Below are 6,775 nucleotides of genomic sequence, written 5' to 3' on the forward strand. Positions count from 1 at the left end.
AAAGTTAGCAGCACAGTTATTATTTTACGTGATAAGGTGTCAGTGAATTGACTCAAGTTCACTGATTAAGATATATTATTTAAAATTACACATGTAACCAAGAGAAGAAATAAATATAGTGTAACTTATCAAACATTCAAATTAAAGAGGAAGAAGGTAGTAGAAGGGAACAAAGCCTCATCTTTGCTAGCTGGGAGTTAGTTGTTGTCTAGGGTGCTGAATATAGAAATAGGATAAGGATTTTGAATTATGGAAATAAACACGAGAGAACTGATGCCAGAAACTGTGGAGCAAATCTTGCATTGGTCACATTGGTTCTTCTCTTATTTCTCTGATAATTTTTTTTTTAAGATTTTATTTATTTAGGGGCGGCTGGGTGGCTCAATTGGTTAAGCGACTGCCTTCAGCTCAGGTCATGATCCTGGGGTCCTGGGATCGAGCCGGCATCAGGCTCCCTGCTCAGCCGGAAGCCTGCTTCTCCCTCTCCCACTCCCCCTACTTGTGCTCCGCCTCACGCTGTCTCTCTCTCTGTCAATTAAATAAATAAATAAAATATTAAAAAAAAAAAGATTTTATTTATTTATTTGACAGAGTGATAGAGCAGGAACACAAGCAAGGGGAGTGGGAGAGGGAGAAGCAGGCTTCCCGCCGAGCAGGGAGCCCGATGCAGGGCTCAGTCCCAGGACCCTGGGATCATGACCCAAGCCAAAGGCAAACGCTTAACGACTGAGCCACCCAGGCACCCCTCCCTGATAATTTCTTAATGAGCTCCTTCTCCAACCATTAAATATTGATGTTTTCCATGGTCTCTGCCTCACACAACACATGCACACTCTGACCTAGTTCATTCACATAAATAGCTTGAGTAACCTACCTGTGGAATTTGAATCACAAATCTCTTTATCTAGAACCTCATTTTAACCTGAATACAAAATCTGCAGTTTCAAACGTTTTCCTTTTACAGGTCCCCGTAGCACTTGAAATTTAACATGACCAAATGGAAATCATTATCTTACTCATGAAATTTGTTTCTATATTCCCTTGTTTTTTTATTTTTTTTAAGACATTTATTTTAGAGAAAGAGAATGAGAGTGCGTGCGAGTGGCGTGGAGGGAGAGGGAGAGGGAGAATCTTAAGCAGACCCCTCATTGAGCGTGGAGCCTTATTTGGGGCTCAGTTTCATGACTCATGAAATCATGACCTGAGCTGAAACCAAGAGTTGGTGGCTTAACCGACTGAGCCACCCAGGTGACCCCACTTTGTGTTTTTAAACAGCTTTGTTGAGGTATAAATTATATACCATAAAATTCACCTATTTTAAGTGTATAATTCAATGACTCATCAAAGTTAGAGTTTATGCAGCCACCTCCACAATCCAACTTTAGCACATTTCCATCACTCTAAAAAGATCCCTTGTGCTCATTTGTAGTCATTTCCTGTGTCCAGCCCCAGTCCTAAGCAATCATTAATCTATCTCTGTCTCTATTGATTTGTGTTTTCCAAAGATTTCATATAAATGGAATCATACCGTATGTGATTTTTCATAATTGGCTTCTTTTGCTTAGTGTGTTTTTGAAGTCAATCCATGTTGTAATATGTTCTAATCCTTCATTCATTTTTATTGCTGAATAGCATCCTAGTGTATGGCTATAACCATGTTTTGTTTATCCATTTATTAGTTAGTAAACATTTGAGTGATTTCTAGTTTTAGTATTATGAATAATGTTGTTCTAAACATTTTCCTATATGTCTTTGTGTGGACCTGTGTTTCCATTTCCCTTGAATACATTTGTGGTAAATTTATGTTTAACTTTTTAAGGAATGGCTGTGTCACCATCAAAGTATGAGGGATCCAGTTTCTCCATATTCTTGCTAGCACTTGCTATTGTATGTCATTTTTATTATAGCCATTCTAAAGGTGTGCTATGATACCTCATTGTGGTTTCCAGTACATTTCCCTCATAGATATGTAAAAGTAAGTTTGATTTCTTTCTTTCATACACTGCTCACCCATTCTCTGGGTGTGCTTGTTAAGCATATCTTTAATTCTCTCTCTCTCATCTTCATGCCTATTGCTTTATTTCTTCATTGTTCTTGATTATTAGAATAGGCTCCAAACTGCTTTGCCTGATATCAGTTCCTCTGTAGGTTGCAATATATTTTCCACATTGCCATCCAAATGATTTTCAAGAACGCAGATGTGATCTTGTCTCTCCTCTGCTACAAATCCTTTAAGCCTTTAAGATAAAGTCTAGCACGTGGACCCTGTTTATTTTACAATACCTATTCCTGCCACTCTTTTCCCCCACCATCCTGCCTTCCTATAAATCCACACATACTCCACACACATATCCGGCACACATCCTGGCCTGCAATCTACCTGCAATTAACTTGAGTACATTAGGAATACATTTTTTCTTCTGTGCCTTTGAACATGCTGTTACCTCTATCTGGAATGTTCATCCATTTCTGTTCACAAACTTTTGCTCATTCTTCAAGATTCAGCACAAATAGTACATCCTCTTGGAGTCTTTCCCTGATTCTTTTTAACAGTTAAGCTTTGTTTTTTGTGTATTAATATAGTGGCTTTATAGGTCTCTGTGAGACTATATTAGGATGAATTGAATGAAATTGTAATTTTTGTAAATTCAAATATGGTTTAAATGAGTCAGCCTAAAACATTTTTGTAATTACTTGTTTATGTGTCCATCATTTCGTTTTTTTTTTTTAAAGATTTTATTTATTTATTTGAGACAGAGAGAATGAGAGACAGACAGCATGAGAGGGAGGAGGGTCAGAGGGAGAAGCAGACTCCCTGCCGAGCAGGGAGCCCAATGCAGGACTCGATCCCGGGACTCCAGGATCATGACCTGAGCCGAAGGCAGTCACTTAACCAACTGAGCCACCCAGGCGCCCTTGTCCATCATTTCTTAAAGATAGTAAGCTACTTGTTACATTTTTGTTGTTCTTAGAGAACAAAACTTTCATTTAGAGTAAAAAGTTAGCTTTAAAAATGTTAGGTTTCTGGGAAGCCTGGGTGGCTCATTGGTTAAGCATCTGCCTTCGGCTCAGGTCATGATCCCAGGGTCCTGGGATGGAGTCCCGCATCAGGCTCCCTGCTCAACAGGGAGCCTGCTTCTCCCTCTGCCTGCTACTCCCTCTGCTTGTACTCTCTCTTGCTCTCTCTCTGGCAAACAAATAAATAAAATCTTTTAAAAAAATGTTAGATTTCCGGGCGCCTGGGTGGCTCAGATGGTTAAGCGTCTGCCTTCGGCTCAGGTCATGATCTCAGGGTCCTGGGATCGAGTCCCGCATCGGGTTCCCTGCTCAGTGCAGAGCCTGCTTCTCCCTCTTCTTCTGCCACTCCCTCTGCTTGTGCTCTTCTGTCTATCTCTCTGTCAAGTAAATAAATAAAATCTTAAAAAAAAAATGTTAGATTTCCTACTTTAGAATCACATAGACTCAAAGGTAAAGTTTATTTGCATTGTGCAAAAAATAATTAATACCAAACCAACTGCCACGATATATCTCTGAATAATACATCTTGAATGTCATGGGTGAAGTCACAGACCATTATCTCTTATATAAGATTTAGTAGTCATTTTTCTTTTCTTTTTTTTTTTAAGATTTCATTTATTTATGTATTAGGGAGCAGTGGGAAGAGCAGAGGGAGAGGGAGAAGCAGATTGTTTGCTGAGTGCAGAGGCTAATGTGGGGCTCTATCTTAAGACCCTGAGATTATGACCTGAGCTGAAATCAAGAGTCTTAATTGATTTAGTCACCCAGGCACCCCAAGATTTAGTGGTCATTTTCATGTTAGTGTACAGTGTAATCGTTCTATAGTTCAAATAAAAGAAAGTTTACCGATTTTTCATAAAAATACCCTTTTTTTTTTTAGAGAGTGTGTGTGCTTGTGCATGGCGGGGAGAGGGGAAGAGAGGGGTAGAGGGGGAGGAAGAGAGAATCTTAAGCAGGCTTCACACCCAACATGGAGCCCCACTTGGGGCTTGATCTCACAACTCTGAGATCATGACCTGAGCTGAAATCAAGAGTCAGAAGCTTAAACGACTGAGCCACCCAGGTTCCCCAAAAATACCATTTTAAAATTCAAACACTGTAAGCTAACATGATTGTCAACAGATAGATATGTATATGTGTGTGAGTATGTATATGTATACATATATAAAGATTATGTAGCTATGTAAAGTTGCCCTTGAATGTGGGAAATAATATGCAATAATGAATTGTTTTTAGAGCATGGGATTATATGAGTTTATTTAAATATTTTCTTAAAAGAACAAATATAATAGTTTCAGTGTTAAATCAAATAGTAATGTATGAATTGTGATTTTAGAAAAGATAACCATCTAAATGCTTTGCATACTTTAGATAATTATATGATGAAGAACCCTGTACTTCATTTAAACAAAATTATAGTTTTAGTAAACATTTTAAAATTATTTATTATTTTTAAAACTCATAGCTTTCTTTAATGCATATATTATTTTGCTGGTAGTTTTGTTGCCATCAATATTAATCATGTTCAGTAATTATATTCATTTCAAATTGAACATGGTGATATATGCTCTATTGGAACTATTACCTCTTTTTAGTTTTATAAGTTCTTGAAATCATCATTTATATAAATGTCATGTGCTTCAGAAGCAAATTCCTTTTTAAAAATACCCTATGGAACACTTGTCCATAAGTTCCCAGTTAAAATTCCTTTTCTCCACAACTTTACACAGCACTCTTGAATTATTCCATATGCAAAGATAAGGAGTCTAAATGATATGGGAAACAAAGGCAGAAGAAAAATTATTAAATTTTCTTACTACCTACAGCCCAATGACAAGTCCTTGAAACAGGCAGAGTGACATTCCTCTAGGGACTCAACTGCCTCAATGTTGACACTTTGCTAAGGGCAAAAGGCAATCTTAACCGGACTCTCCAGGATCCTGTAAGTCTACTTTAACATATAAAAATTCCTTTAGAAATTTCCTTTACCTCTAAACCCAAGATACGTTTTGGCAATCACCCCCCAAGCATATGACCCACCGATATACATCTGAAGGGTCTCATGACTAAGGTTTTATTAGCCCATAATAAATGACTTTTCCCAACAATAGCTAGCCCCCTCAAGGTCCTGGAAACCTTGCTTACAAAATTCCTTAGAGACTTATGCACTCCCTAACTCCCTCCCAATTTGAAAGTATATAATTGGCCGCTCCTCATGACCCTAGTGCAGCTCTTTCTGCCCATGGGTCCTGTCCCCGTGCTTTAATAAAATCACCTTTTTGCACCAAAGACACCTCAAGAATTCTTTCTTCGCTGTCGGCTTCAAACCCTAACATCTTTCCTACATCATAAAGAATGTGGTTTATTTCATAACTTTAAAAATTGGACAGTGATTTGAACGGGTAGCTTAGTACAAGTCCTTTTATGAATAAAATTCTGCTTCATTGCAACTCTGAACTGAAAGGGGTGGTTCCCTTGGCTGGTGCCTGACCTCTGTGCACACCTTGGTCTTTGTCTTTGTCTCAACCTCGCCCACACTACACACTGCAGCCATATAAATCTGATTTTCAGTAGTTTATAAAATGCAAGGCACAGCTGTTGTAGGCTGCAGTATTGAAAACTTTTGAAACAGTGCATATCCAACAAAATTTATTGTTTGTATGAATGTAAGTTTTTATTGAGGTAAGCTCTGTTTGGAAAAAGGTCTCATGCAGTGAGACAGTGATTGTTTCAAATTAAGTAGATTTAATTTCTCTCTCTGTCTCTGTCTCTCATTGCTTGTCTGTATGAGAAAGAGTGATTGGCTTTGCGAATACCTGGGTATTACTCCTGTGTTAATAGGAAGTTGTTGAGATTTCTGTTACAAAGTCTTTCTGTCAGGAGTAAGTCACTTTATAAAATGAAATTGAGAGCTTGTAAATCACAGAGTATCCTTCATCTCTTCATATATATTTGTTAAGTCCTTTGTTTCTGTTAGAGCAGATAACTTCACACATAAGCATGTCTTAATAGCTATTTGCTTTGCCAGATGCCAGACATTTTTTTAAATTTAGGCATATGTAAATTGGTAAAAATAAAGTTCAATCTACAGGAAATTTAACAGTTCTTTAATAAAAGTTTCAAAGTTTCTATAGAAATGCAAACCTTTTAAATGCTGTTAAAGATTTTTCTGTAGTGTATTTTATCTATTTTTGATAAGCTGAAAAATTTGAAGTTATTCTGTTTAAAGTCAGATTAGAAATAGGCTTTATGAAAAAGTAAAAAGTCAATTCAGGTCATTCAGTTTAATTTACTGAGTCATATCTTTTGTGTATAATCTTATATAGTATACTACTACATTAATAATGTTTATTAAAAATAAAGCTTGACTTTTCTGCAGAGATTTAAGATTACATTATTTAGGCAATCACTTACATTCAGTGTGTTTATACTGTTTAATGTTGATTTTTTAGTTTTTTATGTTTATTTTTTTATTGATATGTATTAAGTATCCAAAAAATAGTTGCCCTAACCAAAGAATTTTGTCACTAGCATATAATGTCTTAGTTTTCATCATTTAAAAGTATATTGCTATTAGAATATTTGACTTTTATAATGCCTTCAATAAATAAATTCTCCTAAATTATTAATTTTAGGTGCTGTTTTTCAACCCTAAACTTTTGACCAAGAATGAAACTATTTAAAAATTAAGATGTCAACAGGTAATTTCTTGTAAATTTATACTTTTGTCAGTGCATATCACATAGAAATAGAACCA

At 36.4% G+C, this 6,775-nt stretch overlaps 1 long non-coding RNA gene across 1 annotated transcript in view; it reads left to right on the forward strand.

Annotated features, from left to right (window-relative positions):
- The window catches only part of LOC110583919, a 57,167-nt gene extending 52,298 nt beyond the window's left edge, over positions 1-4,869 (forward strand). Inside the window, exon 3 of the long non-coding RNA XR_002480542.1 lies at positions 4,845-4,869. This is a non-coding gene — a long non-coding RNA (uncharacterized LOC110583919). The remainder of the gene's footprint in view (positions 1-4,844) is intronic.
- The last annotated feature ends 1,906 nt before the right edge of the window (positions 4,870-6,775 follow it).

This window comes from Neomonachus schauinslandi, chromosome 9, assembly GCF_002201575.2.
Source record: "Neomonachus schauinslandi chromosome 9, ASM220157v2, whole genome shotgun sequence".
Lineage (NCBI taxonomy): Eukaryota > Metazoa > Chordata > Mammalia > Carnivora > Phocidae > Neomonachus > Neomonachus schauinslandi.